The 25,043-nt window shown below is 45.9% G+C and overlaps 1 long non-coding RNA gene across 14 annotated transcripts; it reads right to left on the reverse strand.

The window, feature by feature from the left end:
* Positions 1-796: 796 nt before the first annotated feature.
* On the reverse strand, positions 797-24,661 carry LOC141409498 (uncharacterized). Of its 14 annotated transcripts, none has more exons than XR_012430446.1 (5): positions 24,599-24,661; positions 22,978-23,096; positions 21,902-21,939; positions 18,582-18,676; positions 15,833-16,242 (listed from the first exon to the last, which is right to left on the reverse strand). It is a non-coding gene; the product is annotated as an uncharacterized lncRNA (long non-coding RNA). The 14 variants fall into 14 exon arrangements; XR_012430445.1 differs by having other exon boundaries at positions 21,902-21,975; XR_012430449.1 differs by lacking the exons at positions 15,833-16,242; positions 21,902-21,939 and adding an exon at positions 797-4,886.
* Positions 24,662-25,043: the final 382 nt, after the last annotated feature.

Below are 25,043 nucleotides of genomic sequence, written 5' to 3' on the forward strand. Positions count from 1 at the left end.
ACAGAATAGACATCCCAGGAAAAGAAACATGGATTTACACCCAACTGACTTTTGACAAAAGCAGCAGGAATGTACACAGGGAAAAGAACCCTCTATTCAATAAATGGTGCTAGAAAAACTGGATACTGTACTCAGAAGAATAAAACTAGCCCCCATCCCTCACCATACACAAAAACACACTCCACATGAATTAAAGACTGAAATATAAGACCCCAAACGATGAGATGACTAAAGCTAAAAGAGGAAGAAATGCTTCAGGACCTTGGTCCAGGCCACACTTTTGTGGCCACAACTCGAAAGCATAGGTACCACAGCCCAACATAGATAAATGGGTTATATTAAACCAGAAAAGCTTCTGCACAGCAAAGGCAACAATCAACTGAGTGGAGAGACAAGCTGCAGAATAGGAGAAAATATTTACAAATATTTGGGAGACAATAATTACTCATCTGACAGGGGATGAATCTCTAAAATTACAAGGATCTCAAACAACTCAAGAGTAAAAACAGTAATCCAATTTAAAAATTACCAAAGGGGCTAGGCGTGGTGGCTCACGCCTGTAATCCCAGAACTCTGGGAAGCTGAGGCAGATGGATCCCCTAAGGTCAGGAGTTCCAGACCAGCCTGGCCAACATGGCAAAACCCTGTCTGTACTAAAAATACAAAACATTAGCTGAGTGTGGTGGTGGGGCACCTGTAATCCCAGCTACTTGGGAGGCTGAGGCAGGAGAATCACTTGAACCTGGGAGGCGGAGGTTGCAGTGAGTCGAGATGGTGCCAAGCCTGGGGTACAGAGTGAGACTCTGTCTTAAAAAAAAAAAAACAAAAAACAAAAAACAAAGGATCTGAATACAAATTTCACCCAACGAAGAGAGACTCATGGCCAACTCGTCCTAGTTAGATTCGCTATTATCAAAGAGACAAAAAGTAAAAAATGCTGGTGAGGACTGGGCCAAACGGAAACTCATACCCTGTTGGTGGGAATGTAAATGAATACAGCTAGGATGGAAAACCACACGGCACTTTCTCAGGAAACTCAAAGTAGAACTGCCATATGATTCGGTAATCTCACTACTTTATACATTTCTTAAAAGAAAGTCCGTCTATCCAAGAGGTATCTGCACCCCCAAGTTTATTGCAACACTCTTCATAATAGCTAAGATGTTCATTAACACATGACCGGATAAAGAAAATGTGGTATCTATACACCATGGAATACTATTTGGCCATAAAAAATGAAATTCTCCCATTTCAACAGCGCAGATGAAACTGGAAGACATTATTTTCAGTGAAAAAAGTCAGGCATGGAAAGATAAATACCCCATGTTTTCACTCATAAGTGGGAGCTAAAAAACAGTTGAGCTCATAGAAGTAGAGAGTAGAATTATTGTTATTAGAAGCTAGTGGCTGGGTGCGGTGGCTCACACCTGTAATCCCAGCACTTTGGGAGGCTGAGGCGGGTGAATCATTTGAGGTCAGGAGTTGGAGATCAGCCTGGCCAACATGCTGAACCCAGGAGGCCGAGGTTGTAGTGAGCCAAGAACGCGCCACTGCACTCCAGCCTGGGCAACAGAGTGAGACTCTGTCTCAAAAATAAAAATAAAAATAAAAATAAAAATAAGATGCTGTTTCTGCTGCTTAATCCTGCAATCAGGTACATATCCTTCATTTTCCTCATCCCTGAGTGACTTCTCGAACTAAATCCGGTGGGAAGGCAATGTTTCAGTGCAGCCACTCTCCCTAGAGGGAATTATTTTAGAATCAGAGAAGTGGTTGCTTCCTAAATCACGACGTGTGAACTACTAAATGCTCTTTCTATATATGGCTTGCGGTTGTTTGCTCCTGAGATGCAGAGCTTCTAACAGGGACAGTAATCTATTGATTTACTATGAGTGATTAGGACTTCTCCTTTTTAATCTGTGTATCTGGGTTTTCTTTGTTTTTGTTTTTGTTTTTGAGACATAGTCTCACTCTGTCACCCAGGCTGGAGGGCGGTGGTGCAATCTCAGCTCACTGCAACCTCCACCTCCTGGGTTCAAGTGATTCTCCTGCCTCAGCCTCCCGAGTAGGTAGGACTACAGGCACCCACTACCACACCCAACTAATTTTTGTATTTTTAGTAGAGATGAGGTTTCTCCATGCTGGCCAGGCTAGTCTCGAACTCCTGACCTCAAGTGATCTGCCTGGCCTCCCAAAGTGCTCACAGGCATGAGCCACCGTGCCTGGGCCGGTGTGTTTTTATTTTAGCTTATAGTTGCATGTAGAAACTCATGGACAAGATGAACCATGAGCCCTGGGGCAGGCAGATGAGGGCAGGGAAAGTCCCCCATTGACCAATTCATTACTGGGTGATTGAAAGTATTGGAAGGATTTTATCATTTCTGATTGGCTCAGTATCTGTGTGAGTAAGAGCTGCTCATGGGCTGACCAGAATCTGCTCCAGGTGGACAGCTCTCTCTGGGTCTGTTTATTGAAGAAATGTGTGCACTTTCTTGAATGTGCTACAACTGTTCAGGGTATCCCTGGAGAACTTTGGGATAGGTCCAGCATTCCATATAGAAGATGGAACATCTTTCCCAAGAGTTTTTGGACCGTGTCTATCTCTGGCTTGACTCAATCGCCTAAAGTAATTGAATAATAAGTGCTTTTCCTCTGTTTCACTTTGAATGCTGAAACATGCATTTTGTTTTTTAACCAGAGGAAACTTGCCCAAATTCTTTACAATCCTGGGCTCCTTTGGAGGACTGAAAATCTTGGGTCCTGGCTCTGTCTCCTGGATCTGCATGTTAGGTCATCGATATTGAAAATAATTCAAACTCAGGTGATCCAGTGACCAGCTTTCACAATTTGCTATATGAAACTCATTTGGCTGGGTGTGGTGTCTCACGCCTATAATCCCAGCACTTTGGGAGGCTGAGGTGGATGGATTGCTGGAGGTCAGCAGTTCAAGACCAACCTGGCCAACATGGTGAAACCCTGTCTCTACTAAAACACAAAAATTAGCTGGGTGTGGTGGCAGGCACCTGTTGTCCCAGCTACGAAAGTTAGCTGGCTGTGGTGGAATGCACCTGTAGTCCCAGTCACTCGGGATGCTGAGGGAGGAGAATTGCTTGAACCCGGAAGACGGAGGTTGCAGCAAGCTGAGATTGCACAGGGCACTCCAGCCTGGGCGACAGAGTGAGACTCTATCTCAAAAACAAAAAAGATTTGGGTTACAAAATCAAGTCTGTAAACCAAATCAAGTTTGTGGTATGGATTTGTGTCCAGTCCCTCTTTATGTGTGCCTTTGTGTTGGGGTGGAGATGTGGACATGTGTCAAAATAACAGTTATTGTTTTTTCTGATACTTTTTCCTAATGTGTTATTTTTAGTGAGGTTAAGTCTACAGCTTAACTGAGGCATAAACAGACTTGCTATATTTGCTAATTTAGGCAAAACACAAAGCCAGTGATAAAAACCGATAAAACCCAATGGACGAAAACGGATGTTTCTGTAGTAGCAGGAGTTGCTTAGAGGTTCAAAAGCATTTTACTTTCTTAGTTCATGGTTGCTGCTTTTCTGTAGTCCGCCAGTATTGTTGCCTTTGGGATATGTCTTTTTACTATTTGCTCAAATTATTTCAAAGATGATACAGGGCAGTGTTGTGTAAAATAGCTAAGATTTTATGTAGATGCTATTAATAAATTTAAACTAACATTTTAGGTGTGCAGCATTTTTCCTCTATGAACAGAGGAGCTCACACTGCAAAGAGTTATCTTTACAGGGAAGCAGGTATCACCCACCTGCTTTTTAGAATGGGGTAGTTTTACAAGGAAACATCTCTCTAGTTTTTGTTTTGTTTTGTTTTTGTTTTTTGTTTTTGTTTTTTTCTGAGCCAGAGTCTCACTCTGTCACCAGGCTGGAATGCAGTGGCACAATCTTAGCTCACTGCAACCTCTGCCTCCTGGGTTCAAGCGATTCTCCTGTCTCAGCCTCCCAAGTAGCTGGGATTATAAGCACGTGCCACCACACTCAGCTAATTTTTGTATTTTTAGTAGAGACGAGGTTTCACCATGTTGGCCAAGATGGTCTCGATCTCCCGACCTTGTGATCCACCCGCCTCGGCCTCCCAAAGTGCTGGGATTACAGGCGTGAGCCACCGCGCCCGGCCAGAAACATCTCTTAGGTTCCTAAGGTAATTGCTTTGTTCCAAAACACAGATTCATTAAACTCAGTATGTGTGAAAACTAGTAATAAGTTAGCAGAGCTGATGGGGAGTTGAAACTTTAGTGTATGTTTTTTACTACCTTATTCCAGCAAGTATGGGTTGGTGACAAAACCATATGAATGACAGAAGAAAGGACATTTTATTTCTAAAATAGCAGAGCGGGAACCAGTCAGTCATAGATTCAGATGACAAAAACGACCAAAGAAATATGCACAAACTCTCATAGTGTTGTTTCAACAATGAGTATATATTTCCAGATTGTCTAAATGGGTATGCTTTTTAGCTTTAAGCTTTGCTCTCATTTTTATTTAGTTTGTGGGAAAAAATATGAAAACCAACAGAGTTGGGGAACACAACATTGGCCATGCATTCTAATTAACTTGTTTTTTTGGTTTGTTTTTGTTTTGAGATGGAGTCTTACTCTGTCACCCAGGCTGGAGTGCAGTAGCATGATCTCGGCTCACTGCAACCTGTGCCTTCCAGGTTCAGGCGATTCTCCTGCCTCAGCCTCCTGAGTAGCTGGGATTACAGGCATGACCACGCCTGGCTAAGTTTTGCATTTTTAGTGGAGACAGAGTTTCACCATGCTGGCCATGCTGGTCTCAAACTTCTGACCTCGGGTGATCGATCTGCCTCGGCATCTCAAAGTGCTGAGATTACAGGCATGAGCCACACCGTGCCTGGCGACATAAAAAAATGTTGAAATTAAGTCGAATCAAACTGAATTTCTTTGTCGACTAGTAGTTTCAGCATTGGTTTGAGGGGAGTTTTGTTAAGGGCTGTACATTGCTTTTTGATATTGTAGGCTGTTTCAACTGGCATCTCACATAAGTTAATATTTCTTCCTGCCTCCATGTCTTGGAAAGGAAAGGCCTTTTCACTTGGAAAAAGTTGAATTATTATCACACATTTTTTGCTTTCTCTTTTGTTTGTTTGTGTTTTGAGATAAGGTCTTGCTCTGTCACCTAGGCCGGAGTGTAGTGATGCAGTCATGGTTCCTTGCAGACTTGACCTCACAGGATCAAGCTAACCTTTCACCTCAGCCTCCCAAGTAGCCGGTGCTATAGGTGCGCACCACTATGCCCAGCTCATTTGTAATTTTTTGTAGAGATGGGGCCTTGCTATGTTTCCAGGGCTGATCTCCAACTTCTGGGTTCAAGTGACCCTCCTGCCTTGACCTCCCCAAATATTGGGATTAGTAGCATGAGCCACCATACCTGGTGATAAATTTCTTTATACAGTGTTTGGAAGCTATAAAACACTGTGTACTGATTGAATTTATCGTCTCCATTTAAAATTTTTTTATAAGTTGTATGCAATCATTTTATTTCTCAGGCTACTATGTACAGAATATGGGATTTGTTATGATTTGCATACAAATCTGTGGCTTCTCAATTAACATTTGAAACAATCTTTAATTATGAGGTGTTGAGACCCAACTTCAATCCATATTTTATAGCTTTGCCCTTTATGTAGATAGGAGAGTAGCTGCCTGACAAAAACGGATGGTCTGTGTCTGAATTGTGAGAAGGGGGCAAAATCTCCAAGTCTAGGAGAGTTTATATTGCTTTCTTGTTTTTTGTTTGTTTGTTGAGATGGGGTTTCGCTCTTTCACCCAGGCCATAGTGCCGTGGTACGATTTCGGCTCACTGCAACCTCTGCTCCCTAGGTTCAAGCGATTCTCCTGCCTCAGCCTCCCAAGTAGCTGTGATTACTGGCACCTGCCATCATGCCTGGCTAATTTTTGTATTTTTAGTGGAGATGAGGTTTTGCCATGTTGACCAGGCTTGTCTCGAACTACTGACTTTGTGTGATCCACCTGCCTTGGCCTCCAAAAGTGCTGGGATTATAGGCATGAGCCACAGCACCCAGCCAGTTTACATTACTTTCTATAATCATTATTCAGGATGGCTTTCCAACCTACTGAAAAGTAGAAAATATCCTGGGTGGGAGTGGAAGCAGATGCAGATTATTGTCACATACTTGCTCCGGGACAGCTTGTATGAAAACGCTGAGTTGGAGAAGAAAAGCTCGAACAAGCTTAACTCTTCTCCTTTAATTCCTTTAAGACAAGCTGTCCCTCTGTCTCAACCCCATGCCTTTCCAAAAAGACAGGCATACCAAGAAGATCTCATGGCTTTATCCACTGGACATTTGACAACAACTTTTTTGTTTTTTTTGAGATGGAGTCTCACTCTGTTGCCCAGGCTGGAGTGCAGTGGCGCAATCTCAGCTCACTGCAACCTCCGCTTCCCAGGTTCAAGCGATTCTCCTACCTCGGCCTCCTCAGTAGCTGGGATTACAGGCACTTGCCACCACATCTGGCTAATTTTTATATTTTCAGTAGAGAAGGGGTTTCACTATATTGGCCAGGCTGGTCTCAAACTCCTGATCTCAGGTGATCCGCCCACCTCGGTGTCTATTCTTTGTAACAATCATGTGCCTTGATTTAAGAATTCCCATGTGGTCAACCTTCTTGACCATCAGAGCGATTGTAAGATAAAGTAAGAATGAGACACCCTGAGGTCTCATTCAGGCCAGTGGGGATATTTGGGAAAAACAAGAAACAAAAACAGGAAATACAGGTTAGTCACTAACCATTTAATGGTGTTTCCTGTGTGTTAAAACTTTTTACATAGAGCCACTGCCTCTCACGTAGGCATGACTGTGTCCCTTTTTCAAATGAAATAGTGGGGGCAGCCAGGTGAAATCACCCGTGTGATTTAAACCCGTGCATTACTTGGGGGAGAACTGTTGACATAATTCAGTGTCATTAGGGGAAAGAACATGTTCTGTTTCCAGAAGGGTATAAAGGTACTGGCTAGGCGCGGTGGCTCACGCCTGTAATCCCAGCACTTTGGGAGGCAGAGGCAGGTGGATCACCTGAAGTCAGGAGTTCGAGACCAGCCTGGCCAACATGGTAAAACCCCATCTCTACTAAAAATACAAAAATTAGCAGGGAATGGAAGCGGGCGCCTGTAGTCCTAACTACTTGGGAGGCTGAGGCAGGAGAATCACTTGAACCCCGGAGGCGGAGACTGCAGTGAGCCGAGATTGCTCCATAACACTCCAGCCTGGGCGACAGAGTGAGACTCTGTCTCAAGACAAACAAATATATAATATAATCTATTATATTATATATAATATATATTACAATCTATTATATTATATATTATAACATTAAATATTATATCAGACCAGCTAAAATCACGTATATACATATATATATGGGTCAAACATAAATGTGGTGTTTGAAATGTTCCTTTTCTTTGACACAAATCTTCATTTTTCAAGGCTAAAGCCAGATTTTGATGCCCATTTGCAGTGTGCAAGTCCTCATTATTCCAATGCTTCAGAGTCTGTGTTATAGGCAGAAATGTAAATATTTATTCTGTAATCATCCTTTTTTTTTTCTTTCCTGCATCACAGAGTTTTTGACTGGCTGTTTCAGAAGACTATGTGTTAGTTTCCTTTAACGGTGGGAGAAGAGCCCTTCATAATGGTGCTAAAGAATGATGATGCCTGTGTGTGTGGGGACCTGACCAAATTCTCAGGTTTGGGGTTACCCTCTAGATTCTGATGGGGAGAGTGAACTGTGATTTAGTTAATGCTTATCTGGCTGCGCCACCTACCGGTTCTGCAGGGAATAAGCTGTCTGCCTCTGAGGTTTTCACGGAGGCCGGGCGCAGTGGCTCACTCCTGTCATTCCAGCACTTTGGGAAGCCCAGGCAGATCATGAGGTCAGGAGTTCGAGTCCAGCCTGACCAACATGGTGAAACTCTGTCTCTACTAAAAATACAAAAGAGTAGCCTGGCGTGATGGCCTGGCGCCTGTAGTCCCAGCTACTCAGGAGGCTGAGGCAGGAGAAATGGCGTGAACCCGGGATGCAGAGTTTGCAGTGAGCCAAGATCTCACCACTACACTCCAACCTGGGTGACAGAGTAAGATTCCGTCTCAAAAAAAAAAAAAAAAAAAGGTGTGTGTACCCCTGCATCCCTGCAAGGGGATGTAAAGCACCATGGCCACCTGTCATCGTTTTCAGATCTGAGAAGAGTGAAATTAAAAAAAACATGCTTACTGTGTTCAGATAGATTTTGGAGTTTTAAAGCCTGCTTGCCGTGGGAGATTTTTAAGCATTCAAACCTTTATATTTAAGTATTATTTTTGATGATGTTGTGTCTTTTTTTTTTTTTTGAAATGGGGGTCTTGTTCTGTCACCCGGGCTAGAAAGAAGTGGTGCCATCACAGCTCACTGCAGCCTTGACTTCCTGGGGGCAAGTAATCCTCCCACCTCAGCCTCCAGACCAGCTAAAATCACAGTCATGTGCCACCATGCCCAGCTAATATGTTTGTTTGTTTTGTAGAGATGAGGTATCACTATGTTGTCCAGGGTGGTCTTGGACTCTTGAACTCAAGAAATCCTCCTGCCTTAGTCTCCCAGAGTGCTAGGATTACACATGTGCGTTACCGCGTGCAACCTGATCTTTTATCTTACAATGGTAGGGAGGGACTAGAAGAGTCAGGGAGGGGTAGATGGAGACAGAAAGGGAAAGGAATACAGAGAGAGAGAGAGAGAGAGAATCACACACACACACACACACACACACACACACACACACACACACACAGAGACTGATGGAAATTGTTTTCCACCAACCGAGAAGAGAAGCAGCATCCCATCAGAGGGGGTTGATCCAAGCCATCTACTGTATTAGTTCATGAGAAATGACTGGCTGTAACACATGAGCCCTGGAATTTCTGTGGCTTAACAATTAAATAATTATTTCTTACTTATCCAGTTATCCAGTGTAAGATCCAGGGACGCCTAAGCAGGCGGCCAGCTTTCAGCGCAGACAGCACAGTACCAGGGTCACAGGAATTTTGGTGCATGGCCAGCTGGTTCTACTGCACCTGCCCAGGGACACTGGTCTCCAGGCTCCTGGCTTCTCAGCCTCAGCACAGATATCTGCATCCCCAGAATTTTAAGGGAGGCTGCTGGAAGCTGGGGCAGGAGGTGGGATGAGAATGAAGCTTTTCAGAGCAGAGACCATGATGGACCAGTTTTCAAATCGGCTCAAAATGGAGCGTGACCCAAATTCTTAGGAGACTCTAGGGAGGACAGGAACTGCAATAATAGCCGAGATCACATTTCCCATGGGAGTGGAGTCTAAGAGTCAGATCTGAGTCCATTTAGATTGAAATTGGAAAGATACAGAGATGGAAGAGTCTGATGTTTCCTCAAAAGGTTAACCGAAGACATACCATAAGTATTAGTCTGTTTTCATACTGCTGATAAAGACGTACCAAAATTGGGCAATTAACAGAAGAAAGAGAGGTTTAATGAACTTAGAGTTCCACGTGACTGGGGAGGCCTTATAATCACAGCAGAAGGCAAGGAGGAACTCACGTCTTACATGGATGGTGGCAGGCAAAGAGAGAGCTTGTGCAGGAAAACGCCCCTTTATAAAACCATCAGATCTCATGAGACTTATTCACTACCATGAGTACAGCATAGGAAAAACCTGCCCCCATGATTCAATTACCTCCCACAACACCTGGGAATTCAAGATGAGATTTGGGTGGGAACACAGCCAAACCACATCACCCTATGAGCCAGCAATTCTGCTTCTGGGCATATACTCAAGAGAAAAATGAGAACATGTGTCCACCCAAGAGCTCGTACATTTGTACACGTAATGTTGATAGCTGCAATACTCACAATAGCCAAAAAGTGGAGGTGACCCAAACATCCCTCAGCCGATGAACGGATTTAACAAAATATGGCATATCCATACAGTGGAATGTGATTCGGGCAGAAAAAGGTTTCAAGTACTGACACATGCTACAATGTGGGTGAACCTTACAACATACACTGGCCAGGTGCAGTGGCTCATGCCCGTAATCCCGACACATTGGGAGGCCAAGGCAGGTGGATCACTTGAGGCCTGGAGTTAGAGACCAGCTTGGCCAACATGGTGAAACTCCATCTCTACTAAAAGGAAAATGCAAAAATGAGCCAGGTGCAGTGGCACACACCTGTACTCCCAGCTACTTGGGAGGCTGGGGCATGAGAATTGGTTTAGCCTGGGAGATGGAGGTTGCAGTGTGCAGTGAGCCAAAATCATGTCACTGCACTCCAGCCTGGGTGACAGAGTGAGACTCTGTCAAAAACAAAAACAAACAAAAAAACCCACTAACACCAATGATTGCTTACGAGCTTTTTATAAAAATCGCAATCTTGGTCTCCTAAGTCATATTTTGGGTGGTGGTATAGCTCGGTATCATATAGGACATTCCTTTAGGTATTGCTCATTCACCCAAGATGGCAGATTCCTATGGATTCCATCATAAATCAAGGACATGAATGAAGCCAATATTCTGTTCTCTCCCGTTATAAATAAGCATCACGAACAAGACAGGAAAAACCATGTTGTGGTTCATGCTTTCCATAGAACTCCCGTAGCACTGACATAGTCTGCTTTATTTGTAGCAATGTGCCACCAGGACATACTTGCTTATTCCTTGCAGAAATTAAGGGTAATGACAACCACTTTCAGTTTACCAAACATTTTGAGCATGTAACTGAAAAGTGCATTCACTGTATCTCCAAAAATAATGACATGCATGCATATTTGTTTCTTGCAAAAAATGTAAGTGCTCACGCTATATCTCCAAAATGATATGCGTGCATATTTGTTTCTTGCAAACAAAGTGCTCATGCTATATCTCCAAAATAATGATATGCATGCATATTTGTTTCTTGATAGGAGAGATATAAATATCTATGTGTGCTAAGATGTGTGGGACACTGAAAGGCCGCTGGGGTTTTTGCAGGCCCCTTAGAAGTGCTGTGTGTGTTAAGAAGATGGGAAATACCTTATTCCATAATTTGTGGATGCTAACTACATTCTCTGGCTCCCTTTCAGAGCCTGTCAGATACAAATGTAAAATTGTGCTTTCCTTTCTCCCCATTATTTTTCCATGGATGTCATTTAGGAAATGAAAACGAACTCATGAGGACATGAGGACTGGATTGGATTCAACAAGGAAAGTGAAGGAGGGGTTTCAACAAAGTTCACCAAACTCCAGGCTCTTCATGGTGTCTCTCTGTATGATTCAAACTGTGATACACCCAGGCTTCCCAGAATTTAATTGACAGGTAACATTTCAACATGTTTTCTGGAAGCACAGAAAGTCTAGATTTCAAGGAGGTGAAAGCAGACCTTGAGACCACGATTTTACTACAAAGCCTTTGTGTTTGGGGAGGGTGGGAGGGGAGAGGGAAGGAAGACAGAGAGTAGAAGATACTATCAAGCCAGTGACTGCAATGAGAGCTTGGAGACTCAGGGTCATCCCACCTGAGGAGTGAGGAAGACTGGGGTCTTTTTCGGTCATTTCCCAAAATGTGTTGGCTGAGGCTGCTTCTAGGACGGGGGCATGTGCTAGTTTTCTTGCACTTCCAATCTGCTCAATGGGTGGTGTATTCGGCCCTTCTTTCACTGCTATAAAGAAATGCCTGAGACTGGGTAATTGATAAGGAAAAGAGGTTTAATCGATTCACAGTTCTGCAGGCTGGACAGGAAGCCTGACTAGGGAAGCCTCAGGAAACTTACAATTATGGTGAAAGGCAAAGGGGAAGCAGGTGCATCTTACGTGGTTAGAACAGGAGCAAGAGAGAGAGTGAGAAGGGAGGTGCCACACACTATTAAACAACTTGATTTTGTGAGAACTCACTCACTAGCATGAGAACAGCACCAAGAAGAGGATGCTAGACCATTCATGAAAAACCATCCCCATGACCCAGCCATCTCCCACCGGGCCCCAGCTTTAACATCGGGGATTACAATTTGACATGAGATTTGGGTGGGAACACAGATCCAAACCATAGCAGGTGGGAAAGCAGGCTCAAGGGATAAGAGAATGCCATTGGGAAAATGAGCGCGTGTCTTGGCACCCAGAGGTTGGACCGTCTTGCACTGACTGACACTGATAAGGAGATAAAGTCCACGCCATATTGGTGAACTCCAGGAACATGCTTCATTTTTTTTTCACAAGCAAGCAATGGCATCTTTCATATCTAAGCAGCAAGACAAGCTGCCATCTTGTTTATCAATAGCTCTAACATCTGCCTATGAATTCCTACATCTCCTATCTGTTTGTCTATGAGAATAGCCAAGTTGCCTCTTTGCCTTGAGAGGAAAGGATGGATGGAAAAGAGTTTGAACACTCCAGGTTTGCTGGAGGGAGTGATGACATCTGAACAGAGGAGTCAAAGTGTTACTAGAAAGGGGTCCCAATTCAAACCCCAAGAGAGTTCTTGGATCTCATGCAAGAAAAAAATTCAGGATGAGTCCACAGAGTGAAAGCAAGTTTATTAAGAAAGTAAAAGGGCTGGGCAGGGTGGCTCATGCCTGTAATGCCAACACTTTGGGAGGCTGAGACGGGCGGAATGCTTGAGCCCAAGAGTTTGAAACCAGCCTTGCCAACAAGACAAAACTCTGTCTCTACCAAAAATACAAAAATTAGCTGGGTGTGGTGGCGTGCACCTGTGGTCCCAGCTACTTGGGAGACCGAGGTGGGAGGACTGCTTAAGTTCAACAGGTTGAGGCTGCAGTGAACTCTGATTGTGCCAATGGACTCCACTCTGGGTGACAGAGTGACATCTTGTCTCAGGGAAAAAAAAAAAAAAAAGAAAGGAAGGAATAAAACAATGGCCACTCCACAGACAGAACAGAAGCATGGGCTGCTTGACTGAGTATACTTACGGTTATTTCTTGATCATATGCTAAACAAAGGGCATTTAGCATATAATCTAAATACCATATTATATGCTAAATATAAGAGTTTTCTGGGAAACGGGAGTTTCTATAACTGAGGGTTCCTCCCCTTTTAGACAATATATGGTAACTTCTGGATGTTGCCATGGCATTTGTAAACTGTCATGGCACTTGTGGGAGTATCTTTGAGAAGCAAATTTATTAGAATTAGGATATAATGAGTAGTGAGGACGATCAGAGGTCACTCTCGTCACCATCTTGGTTTTGGTGGGTTCTGGCCAGCTTCTTTACCGCAACCTGTTTTATCAGCAAGGTCTTTATGACCCGTATCTTGTGCTGACCTCCTATCTCATCCTGTGACTAAGAATGCCTAACCTCCTGGGAATGCAGCCCAGCAGTTCTCAGCCTCATTTTATCCAGCTCCTATTCAAGATGGAGTGGCTCTGGTTCAAATGCCTCTAACAAGAGAACATGTTGGGGTGGGCGTGGTGGCTCACACCTGTAATCCCAGCACTTTGGGAGGCCGAGGCGGATCATTTGAGGTCAGGGGTTCGAGACCAGCCTGGTCAACATAGTGAAACCCTGTCTCTACTAAAAATACAAAAAATTAGCTAGGCATGGCGGCGGGCACCCGTAATCCCAGCTACTCAGGAGGCTGAGGCAGGAGAATCTCTTGACCGGAGAGGCGGAGCTTGCAGTGAGCCAAGATCGCACCGTTGCACTCCAGCCTGGGGGACAAGAGCGAAGCTCTGTCTCAAAAAAAAAAAAAAAAAAGGGAGAGAGAATGTGTTCGTCATGTACTTCCTTGGCCAAGAACCTATGTGTGAGTCTAATAGTGAGAAAAATCTAGCACCATTCACTCCGTCTTGCTTCTTACCTCACAAGCTAACTGCGTTTGCTCATTCCTACAAATAGGCCAAGCTAATCATGAATTCAGATTATGGTTTAACTTTAAACCAAGAATGATCATAGTCCCTTCCCAAAAATAACCTCCAAGGGGATCAGGAGGATGTACACAGAAGGAAAAATGCTATGTCAAAGATTTGTAAGAGCACTGTGACCTGACCAAGGACGAGGAAGTTCCACAAGGCCCCCTGGACCATAACAGCCACCCAGATGTCTACGATCATTGCTCACCTCCTGCCCTCTATCACCCTCCCTCTTCCCCTAGCATAAAAGGAGCCTAAAATTCTATTAAGATGGTTCTTTCAACCCAAATGCCCATCAGTGATAGACTGGATAAAGAAAATGTGGCACATATACACCATGGAATACTATGCAGCCATAAAAAAGAATGAGTTCATGTCCTTTGCAGGGACATGGATGAAGCTGGAAACCATCCTTCTCAGCAAACTAACACAGGAACAGAAAACCAAACACCGCATGTTCTCACTCATAAGTGGGAGGTGAACAGTGAGAACCCATGGACACAAGGAGGGGAACATCACACACCGGGGCCTGTTGCGGGGTGGGGGGCAAAGGGAGGGAGAGCATTAGGATAAATACCTAATGCCTGTGGGGCTTAAAACCTAGATGACAGGTTGATGGGTGCAGCAAACCACCATGGCACATGTATACCTATGTAACAAACCTGTACATTCTGCACATGTATCCCAGAACTTAAAGTATAATAATAATTTTTTTTAAAGATGGCTTTTTAGGACGGCACTCTTCTGTCTTCTCGACTTGCTGGTTCTTCAAAATAAAGCTGCTGTCCTTACCTTCACACCTTGTCTCTAGACTTACTGGCTGTTATGCAATGCGTGGAGCAAGCTTTAGACGCGACGATGGGAGTGTGAAGGGGGTGGTCACATGTGGAAGGAGACAGAAGGAAAGGTGGAGAGAATTGGGCAAGTGGGCAAGGTACCTGGCACAGCTGACCATTTTGTGTGATTCTGGGACAGAGAGAAGTGATGGTAGGTAATCTCCCAAAACTGTTTGGCAGCTGAGAGACCTGCTCCTTCCCCCAGCCGGCTCCGAGGCACTGCCTTCCTGCACAATGCACAGTAGCCTCCCTTATCTGTGGTTTTGCTTTCTGTGGTGAAAGAGTTTGGATATTTGTCCCTGTCAAATCTCACGTCAAATTGTCATGCCCAATGCTGGAGGTGGGCCTGGTGGCAGGTGTTTGGGTCATGGGGGCAGATTCCTCATGGCTTATGTCTGTCCTCACAATAGTGGGTTAGTTCTTGCCAGATCTGGCTGGTTCAGTGTTGTGGCACCTCTCACCACCCCCGAGTTGCTTCTGTTTTTCTCGTGTGATATCCTCACCCCCACTTCATCTTTCACCATAACTGGAAGCTTCCTGAGGCCCCCCAGAAGCTGAGCAGATGCTGGTGCCGTGCTTTCTCCACAGCCTGCAGAACCGTGAGCCAATGACACCTTTTGTGTGTGTGTGTGTGTGGCGGGAGTCTTGCTGTCGCCCAGGCTGGAGTGCAGTGGTACGATCTTAGCTCACTACAACCTCCACCTCCCAGATTCAAGAGATTCTCCTGCCTCAGCCTCCTGAGTAGCTGGGATTACAAGTGCCCACCATGACCCCGACTAATTTTTTGTATTTTTGGTAGAGACAGGGTTTCACCATGTTGGCCAGGCTGATCTTAAACTCCTGACCTCAAGTGATCCTCCCGCCTCAGCCTCCCAAAGTGCTGGGATGACAGGCGTGAGTCTCCGTGCCCAGCCCACTTCTTTTTTTTCATATAAATTACCCAGTCTCTGGTATTTCTTTGCAGCAATGCAAGAACAGCCTACAACATGTGGTTTCCGTTATCACTGGTCAACTATAGGCTGAAAATACTAAGATATTTCAAGAGAGAGACTGAGACACACACATGAAAGAGAGAAAGAGCACACCACATTCACATAACTTTTACTACAGTATATTGTTATAATTGTCCTATTTCATTATGAGTCTGTTGTTCATTTTTCACTGTGCCTAATTCATAAATTAAACTTTATCATCATAGGTTTGTTTGTATAAGAAAAGAAACAGGCTGGCCGCAGTGGCTCACACCTGTACACCCAGCACTCTGGGAGGTGGGTTGATCACCTGAGCTCAGGAGTTTTAGACCAGCCTGACCAACATGGCAAAATCCCATCTCTATTAAAAATACAAAAAAATGAGCCAGTTGTGGTGGCAGGCAGCTGTAATCCCAGCTACTTGGAAGGCTGAGGTGGGAGAATTGCTTGAACCCGGGAGGTGGAGGTTGTCGAGAGCCGAGATCACACCATTGCATTCCAGCCTGGGTGACAGAGCAAGACCCTGTCTCAAAGAAAAATAAAAAATAAAAATAAATAAATAAAACATACTAAAGGAAATAAAAATATTTTATCTCAAAATATATTTCTTTAATATATTGGGGAGTACTCCTGAAATGCTATCTTTCCACTTCTCGAAAGAAGACATTCATGTGGCCAAAAAAAAAAAAAACATATGGAAAAACCTGAACACCGCTGATCATCAGAGACATGCAAATCAAAGCTAATGACAAGACACCATCTCACACTAGTCAGAATGGCGATTATTAAAAAGTCAAAAAACAACAGGTGCTGGTGAGGTTGTGGAGAAACAGGAACACTGTTACACTGTTGGTGGGAGTGTAAATTAGTTCAACCACTGTGGAAGACAGTGTGGCGATTCCTCAGAGACCTCAAGGCAGAATTACCCTTTGACCCAGCAATCCCATTACTGGGTATGTACCCAAAGGAAAAATCATTCTATCATAAAGATCCATGCATGTGTATGTTCACTGCAGCACTGTTCACAATAGCAAAGACACAGAATCAACCTGAATGCCCATCAATGATAGGCTGGGTAAAGAAAATGTGGTGGCCAGGCACAGTGGCTCACGCCTGTAATCCCAGCACTTTGGGAGGCCAAGGCGGGCAGATCACTTGAGGTCAGGAGTTCAAGACTAGCTTGGCCAACATGGTGAAACCCCGTCTCTACCAAAAATACAAAAATTTGCTTGGTGTGATGGCGGGTGCCTGTAATCCCAGCTACTCGGGAGGCTGAGGCAGGAGAATCGCTTGAATCTGGGAAGCAGAGGTTGCAATGAGCTGAGATTGCACCACAGCACTCCAGCCTGGGTGACAGAGCAAGATTCCATTTCAAAAAGAAAAAAAGAAAAAAGAAAATGTGGTACATATATACCATGGAATACTATGCAGCCATACAAAAGCATGAGTTTATGTCCCTTGCAGGAACATGGATGGAGGTGGAAGCCGTTACCCTCAGCAAACTAATGCAGGAACACAAAATAAAATACTGCATGTTCTCACTCATAAGTGGGAGCTGAAGAATGAGAGCACAGGGAGGAGAACACACACTGGGGACTGTGAAAAGCTCAGGGGTAAGGGGAGGGAGAGCCTCAGGAAGAATAGCTAACAGATGCTGGCTTAATACCTGAGTGATGGGTTGATCTGTGCAGCAAACCACCATGGCACATGTTTACTTAGGTAACAAACCTGCACATTCTGCACATGCACCCTTGAATTTTAAATTAAAGGTGAAGGAAAACAAAAAAGAAGAAACACTGTCTTTTGTGGGGGAACCCTGCGTCTGTTGATCTGTAGAGGGTCTACTGTAAGGCGGCCAGCCCTTCTCTTGTCTGGATTAGACAGTCAGCTGTAAAGTGACCAACTCTTCTCTTGTCCGGATCTAGGAGAGATTAACTGAGAGTATGGAGCTTTTAAAGACCTGAAAAGAAATATTCACCATCTCTTCTCTCTGGGGGCTGCTACCTGTGAAGTTGCATCTACATAACGAGCCCACTTTTGCTAGCAAAGCCTTTTCCTATCTCCCTCCCATAACCTGTCTTGCAGCTAAAACTTGGTTTCGGCTGTGCTCCGAGTCTGCATTCTTGTTTTTTATTTTGTTGTATTTTGAGATAGGGTCTCAGTCGCCCAGGCTGGAGTGCAGTGGTGCAATTACATCTCTGCAGTCTCCACCTCCCAGGCTCAAGCAATCAGCATGCCTGGCTAATTAAAAAAAAAAAAAAAAAATGGGGAGGCGGGGGAGGTGGGCACTGTGGCTCATGCCTGTAATCGCAGCACTTTGGGAGGCTGAGGCACAGGAATCACCTGAGGTTAGGAGTTTGAGACCAGCCTGGCCAACATAGTGAAACCCTGTTTCTACTAAAAATACAAAAATTAGCCGGGTGCGGTGGCACACACCTGTAAACCCAGCTACTTGGGAGGCTGAGGCAGGAGAATCGCTTGAACTCAGGAGACGGAGGTTGCAGTGAGCTGAGATCACACCACTGTACTCCAGCATGGACGACAGAGCTAGACTCTATCTCAAAAAAAAATTTTTTTTGTGTAGAGATGAGACCACACTTAGTTGCCTAGGCTGGTCTTGAACTCTTAGCCTCAAAGCAATCCTCCTGCCTTGACCTCCCAAAGACATTACAGGCATGAGCCACTGTGCCTGGCCCTGGAAGAGGAGAGAAGGTCTGAAAAGCTTTTCTACTTGTCGAGCAACGGCATTTGCAGGTGGCACATTGAAGAGGTAATTAGGTTATTAAGTGGAATTAATGTCTCTGGAAGGAAGGGGCTAGCTATTGTGGGACTGTGGCCCCCTTGTTTTTCTTGAGCACATACCTTCTCTCCTCGTCCACTTTCTCTCCAAGCTATGAACCAGAATGAAGCCCTCATCAGATTCAGCTGCTCCACCTTGGACTTCCCAGCCACCACAACTGCAAGTTAAAAACACCCTCTATTTTTAATAAGCTACTCAGTCTGTGGTATTCTGTGATAGCAACAGAAAACAGACTAAAACACACCCTTTCTACTACTAGTGCTGACCAACACTTTCTCCTTGTCACAAAGGCTGGATGTGATGCCCTCCGTCACCCTCAGGGAGGGAGGGGTCTCCTCTTCATTAAATATGGCAGTGGTCAGGCCAGATGCAGTGGCTCATGCCTGTAATCCCAGCACTTTGGGAGGCCAAGGCAGATGGATCACTTGAGGCCAGGAGTTTGAGACCAGCCTGGCCAACATGGTGAAACCCAGTCTCTACTAAAAATACAAAAATTAGCTGGGCATGGTGGTGCATGCCTGTACTCCCAGCTACTCAGGAGGTTGAGGCAAGAGAATCACTTGAACCCGAAAGGCAGAGGTTGCAGTGAGCCAAGATTGCATCACTGCACTCTAGCCTGGGGGACAGAGGAAGACCTTGTATTAAAAAAAAAAAAATTCTATCTATCTATCTATCTATCTATCTATCTATCTATCTATCTATCTATCTATCTATCTGATTGTGGTCAGAAACAATTAAATGTAGGGAAGCCATAAACTCAGTAATGAACTAGACTCCTTTTAGGGAGATTAGGCTGTTCCTGGTGTGTGCTATCAGAAATTCTGAAATATTCCTTGAATGCCTCTCAGAGTGATACAGTTGACCACAAACCTCCCCCATCTGCTATATCTACTTGTCTTGTCCCCCGAAATTGTTTTCTCCTTGCTTTGCTTTTCCTGATGGGGTCAGGAAACATTCCACCCGGAACTGTGGCATTTGAGAAAACAATGTAAGTAAGAAGGTCACTTTCACCTTACCCTCACGGGTCTTCCTTAACGTAGGTCATAAAAGCTCAGAAGGACTCTCTGATCTTACCCTGAAGCAGGTCACGGGACCCCCACTCCGGAGGTCCCCTCCCCATACCAGGAGGAAGAGAATATCCTTAACTCTGAACACGCAGGGACGCAGAAGAATCTGAACAAACAGGCCCTGCTAAGTTCCCGCAGTTTATTCTCATTAGATCAGATCCTTTTGCCAGAGGTGTGTAAACCAGAGCCACTCCATCTTGAATAGGGGCTGGGTAAAATGAGGCTAAAACCTACTGGGCTGCATTCCCAGATGGTTAAGGCATTCTAAGTCACAGGATGAGATAGGAGGTTGATACAAGATACAGGTCAGAAAAGCCTTGCTGATGAAACAGGTTGCAGTAAAAAAAAAAAAAAAAAAAAAAGCCGGTCAAATCCCACCAAAACCAAGATAGCCACAAGAGTGACCTCTGGTCATCCTCACTGCTACACTCCCACCAGCGCCATGACAGTTACAAATGCCATGGCAACATCAGGAAGTTACCCTACATGGTCTAAAAACGGGAAGCATGAATAATGCACCCCTTGTTTAGCATATCCACAGAAATAACCATAAAAATGGGCAACCAGGAGCCCTCGGGGCTGCTCTGTCTATGGAGTAGCCATTCTTTATTCCTTTTGTTTCCTAATAAACTTGCTTTCACTTTACTCTGTGGACTCACCCTGAATTCTTTCTTGCTTGAGATCCAAGAACCCTCTCTTGGGGTCTGGTTCGGGACCCCATTCCTGTCACACTTGTCCAATAATCACACTTCTCCATCACTGTTCACTCTTCATTAAAACTAAGCATATCACATCTGTAATCCCAGCACTTTGGGAGACCGAGGCAGGTGGATCAACTGAGGTCAGGAGTTTGAAACCAGCCTGGCCAACATGGTGAAACTCCGTCTCTACTAAAAATATAAAAATTAGCCGGATGTGGTGGTGCTTGCCTATAGTCCCGGCTACTCGGGAGGCTGGGGCAGGAGGATCGCTTGAACCCACGAGGTGGAGGTTGCAATGAGCCGAGATCACGCCATAGAACTCCAGCCTGGGCGACAGAGTGAGACTCCATCTCAAAAAACAAACAAACGAACAAACAAAAAACCAAAACCGAAGCACAAAAATACTCAGATTTCCCTATTTATTTCTTATGATGGCTTCCATGTCACATAAAACCTAAATACATGGACCTGCTTTTCTCTTGCTATTCTGTTTTTGTTCTAGGGGCCTTAGTCATAAAGCCGATGATGGGTGAAGAGAAACATTTCTCTCTCCCTGCTACCCTGCCATTACGACAGGCCACAGGCAGCACTTCCAGCTGCTCCGTGGATGTGCTGCAACTTGAATTTGAACTTATTTCAAGTTCTTTGCCTTCAGAATGGTCAGGAATAGAGACCATGTTCCAGGTGAAGCACAGCCCCATCATGTCAACAGGCTTAGACGCAATGACACTGGAGAGGCTTGACTGCCGAAAGGGAAGAAGGAAAGTGCTTCCTAGGATAGGGTTTGTAAAGGAGCTTAAATTAGTGATGTTTCCTTGCATCCGGTCCATGCCAATGTGCAATTCCATTTTGTTTCTCTTTTTACAGAAAAGGCTGGCCCCTGACTCTCTGGAATTGTATGCATGAGATATTTCTCCTGAACCTACAGAGACTCAAATCCCCATGACTCAAAGGCAGAATCTGTGAAATTTTACTGTCTGATCTGGGAACAGTTTCTAGGATGTCATTGTCATCGGTTGATTGGATTTTGAGTTGACCCCCAAAAATTCAGATAAAGAACATGTGTCTGAGCAGCTCTGGTAGGCTGTGCCCCCTTTTTTTTTTTTTTTTTTTCTTTTGAGATGGAATATTGCTCTGTTGCCCAGGCTGGAGTACAGTAGTGTGATCTGAGCTCACTTCAACATCTGCCTCCCAGGTTCAAGTGATTCTCCTGCCTCAGCCTCCTGAGTAGCTGGGATTACAGGCACTCACCACCATGCCCAGCTAATTTGTGTATTTTTAGTAGAGATGGAGTTTCACTATTTTGGCCAGGCTGGTCTCGAACTCCTGACCTCAGGTGATCCACCCACCTCAACCTCCCAAAGTACTGGGATTACAGGCACGAGCCACCGCGCCCGGCCTGCCCTTCTTTTCTTGCATGTCTTTGGCTGGTATTTAGCATGCGAACATGGCATCACTGATACTGTACTAGCCAGCTGAAAAGACGCATACACAGGCTCACACATCAAGTTATTGCCAAATTAATTATTGCTGTAAAAATGCTTTGTACCACTGAGGGGACACAGATCATGAAATTTCCAATGTATGAACTCTAGGCTACCAAATACTGCTTACCTTTGGGCGCTGTGAACCGCGAGGAAAATTCCAGTGATCTGGGGGCAGTCACAAGGCAAAGTGGTCCAAATGGCCTGAACTCAGAATCAAAGAGCCCTTCGTTTTGATCCCAGCCCACTGCTAATGAACTCTATGGCCCTGTGTTGTTTTCTTATCAGCAGACATGAGCTAATAAGTCCAATATCCATGTATCACAATTATTTCCCAGTGAATCAACACATAGAAAGTTATACGACAATACAAAAATGTCAGGTAAAAATTTACTTGTTTGTCCATCAATCCATCTATTCACCTACTCATCCATCCATTCATCCATCTATTCTTCTACCCACCCATCTATCCAGCTATCTATCCACCTGTCTGTCTGTCCATCCATCTATCCATCCGTCCGTCCGTCCATCCATCCATCCATCCATCCATCCATCCATCCATCCATCCATCCACCCACCCACCTACTCATCTATCTCTCTACCCATCCAGCCAGCCAGTAATCTGTCCACCCATCTATCCATCCATTTGTTCACCCATTTATCCATCCATCCACCCACCTACCCATCTATCTCTCTACTCCTCCATCCACCCAGTAATCTGTCCATCCATCTATCCTTCCAACCATCCATCCACCCACCCATCCACTCACCTATCTATCCATCTATCCATAGATCAATCCATTTATCCCCGCTTTCATCCATCCATTTATTCATCTGTCCATTTATCCATCCATTCCTTCACCCACCCATCCATTCATCATTTATTCATCTATTCATTCATCTATTCATCCACCCACCCATCCATTCATCCATTTATTCACATGTATCCATCCATTCATCCATCCATCCAACTATCTATCCACCCAATCGCCCACTCATCTTTCCATACATCTATCCACTCATCCTCTCATCCATCCACCCATTTGTCTGCCCATTTATTCATTCATCCAGCCATCTATCTCTTTATCCATCCTTACAGCAAGTGATCCACCCATTCGTGCATGCAGATGGCTGTCTGTCCATTCATTCATCCATCCACCACTTCCTACCCTCAGACCCATCTATATCCACCCATCATCCACTGACCTCAAAAACTTCATTTGATCGTCTGTGCAGCAGACATGGTGTGTAACGCTCAGACATCTCTTAAGGGTCTTGGTTGTCCACAAGAACCTCACAGGAGGTCTCTAAGTTGGGTTCAGACCCTGGTAATGAAAAACAGAAATAAAAGTGATTTAAAGAAAGCTGATGGAGACCTGACTTTAGCAAACAGTGAGATAAAAATGTACGCCTCTGTCCTGTAAAATAAGTTGGGAGAGTGAGTCTGGGGCTGGCATGGCCATCGTGCTATGTCACCAGCCACCCTGACACCTTTGCTCAACGTGTTCTGCCATGCTTAGAATACAACTTCTGGCTGGGCGCAGTGGCTCATACCTGTAATCCCAGCACTTTGTGAGGCCGAGGTGTGTGGATCATGAGGTCAGGAGTTCGAGACCAGCCTGGCCAACAGGGTGAAACCTTGTCTCTACTAAAAATACAAAAATTAGCCAGGCATGGTGGTGCACGCCTATAATCCCAGCTACTCAGGAGGCTGAGACAGGAGAATCACTTGAACCCAGGAGGTGGAGGTTGCAGTGAGCCAAGAGGGTGCCACTGCACTCCAGCTTGGGCCACAGAGCAAGAATCCATCTCAAAACAAACAAACAACACATACACAACTTCTATCCTGTAGGAGACTTCCTGCTCCAAACTGGCTGCTGGGACTTCAGTCATCACGTCATTATCCCAGGCAGGTTCAGGACGAAGCAAAGACAAAAGAAAAAAAAAAAAAAAAGAAAGAAAGAAAGGAAAAAAAAAAAAAAAAGAAAAGTGATTCCGCCTCCAGGAGTGGAGTGCATAGTTTCACTGCTGCAATCCTCAAACCCCTGAGGTGAGCCCTGGGGTGCGGAGCCAGGCCCTCTGGCCTTGCCTGTGTCTGATCCAGGGGCACAGATGGTCTGGGGAAAGGCGGTGTCGCCGCAGGCCTGGCACAACACAAGACCAGTGTTACCGAAGGGCCCCTGACTCAGCCTGCGGGGGCGAGTCGCCAAGGACCAGGACTCAGCCAGGCCACCCAGATAGGGGTCTTACCCCCAACCCCAAACCACGGCCACAAGTCCTCACTCCCAACCCTGTCTCTGAGCTTGTGGCCGAACGTCCTTGGTCCCGCGCAGAGTGGGTATCCGCAGTGTGTCCCAAAGCCCCTCACCCCCGCCATCCCTCCCAACTGAGCGCCCCCAGCTCGGACGCTCCAGAAAGGACCAGGGGCCGTGGCTGCCTGTCGAGGCCTACGCCTTTCTGAGCAGGGAAGGGATTGCACTTTGCACCCCTTGGGGAGCGCCCTGAGCGCCCCGCGAGCAGCGGGAAGAGGGCCCCATAGTTTTCAGAGCAGAGAAGCAGGAAAAGTTTCATTTTCTCCCCGTTGGGGCTGCCTGGGAGGGTGCCTGTTAGGAACAGAGAGGGGACAGCAAGGGCGAGTGCGGAGAGGCCCACACCTCTCCAAGAAGGGCGGTGGTTTCTCTTGGCTCCAGGTAGGGACCACCCTGGGGCGTGCATTTAAGGGGCTGTAAAGAGGGAGGGACCCGCACTTTCCCGGGGGTTGCACTTTGCTCTAGTTGGCGCCGTCCTGGGCGTCCTGGCGACGGGCCTGTGGGCCAGGGGCACTCACAGTTTCCTGAGAAGGGAAGGGGGGGCGTCCCGTGCTCCCCTCGGCGCCGCCTGGGTCACCTCCGCACGTCCCCTCCCCGGGGCCCCTCCTCCGCCCCCTCCCCCTCCCCCTCCCCCTCCCCCTCCCCGGGGCCCCTCCTCCGCCCCCTCCTCCGCCCCCTCCCCCTCCCCGGGGCCCCTCCTCCGCCCCCTCCCCCTCCCCGGGGCCCCTCCTCCGCCCCCTCCTCCGCCCCCTCCCCCTCCCCGGGGCCCCTCCTCCGCCCCCTCCCCGGGGCCCGACGTTGCCGCCCCTTCCGTGTGCACGTGGAGGCCGGGGTGGGGCGGGCCAGGCGCAGCCCGGGCTGAGCTTGCAGGGCTGCTCCACTCACCCAACCTCTTCGAGTCCTCCGCGGGCTCCGCCCCACCCGGCTAGTGGGGGAGGTTCTGTCCCGCAGCCTTCGCGGGCG

This window comes from Macaca fascicularis, chromosome Y (assembly GCF_037993035.2).
Source record: "Macaca fascicularis isolate 582-1 chromosome Y, T2T-MFA8v1.1".
NCBI classification, from domain to species: domain Eukaryota; kingdom Metazoa; phylum Chordata; class Mammalia; order Primates; family Cercopithecidae; genus Macaca; species Macaca fascicularis.